This window comes from Etheostoma cragini, unplaced genomic scaffold, assembly GCF_013103735.1.
Source record: "Etheostoma cragini isolate CJK2018 unplaced genomic scaffold, CSU_Ecrag_1.0 ScbMSFa_2165, whole genome shotgun sequence".
Taxonomy (NCBI): Eukaryota; Metazoa; Chordata; class Actinopteri; order Perciformes; family Percidae; genus Etheostoma; species Etheostoma cragini.
Genome location: NW_023266297.1, coordinates 20502 through 21545, shown reverse-complemented (window position 1 = coordinate 21545; position 1044 = coordinate 20502).

Sequence of the window (1044 nt, the reverse complement as noted above, 5' to 3'; positions counted from 1 at the left end):
ACCTAGTGGTCCAGACTAACCTAGTGGTCCAGACTAACCTAGTGGTCCAGACTAACCTAGGGATCCAGACTAACCTAGTGGTCCAGACTAACCTAGTAGTCCAGACTAACCTAGTGGTCCAGACTAACCTAGAGGTCCAGATTAACCTAGGGATCCAGACTAACCTAGTGATCCAGACTAACCTAGTGGTCCAGACTAACCTAGGGATCCAGACTAACCTAGTGGTCCAGAGTAACCTAGTGGTCCAGACTAACCTAGTGATCCAGACTAACCTAATGGTCCAGACTAACCTAGTGATCCAGACTGACCTAGTGATCCAGACTGACCTAGTGATCCAGACTAACCTAGTGGTCCGTGCAGGATTGTGGGGCCCAGGTAGAGACCATGTGACCGGCAGCTAATGCTAACTGGTCCCTACGTACAAACTACATCCTACCATAAACAATAGGTAACCTAGCAACAGTGAATATGAGCTGGTCCCCAGAATGAATCTTTTGGTAGGAACCAAAGTTCCCATCGTATGTTTCTCCGGGATCAGCCAGCATGAAGGACGTCTATACTCTGATTGGTTGCTGGCGTCAGCCGCTGAACCGCGACGTAGCTCATTAGCATTCATCAACGTTCCTAAAGACGGCCGACACGCGCCAGACGTCCCTCCTGCAGCGGAGAGGAGCTTCCAGGACAGACGACTTCCAGGACAGACGACTTCCAGGACAGACGACTTCCTGTCGGCGGCGGCGTGGACGCAGAGTAAGAGAAATGTCTCCTGACCTGTGCTGCTGAGTCCGTCCTCCACGGAGTCCCCCAGGAAGTCGGAGTCGCTGTCCTCTCCTCCGCTGTCCCCGTCCCCGACGGCGCTGCTGTTGAAGCTCAGCGTCCCCCCGAGCCGCTCCGTCACACACTCGTCCTCGTCCAGCTCCGCCTCCCACCGGTCCTCGCTAAGCTCCTCCTCCTCCTCCTGCTCTGGCCCCGCCCCCTGGCCATCCTTAAACAGAGAGCGCTTCAGACGCTCCAGCAGCCGGGACGCCATGGGGGGGGGGGGGG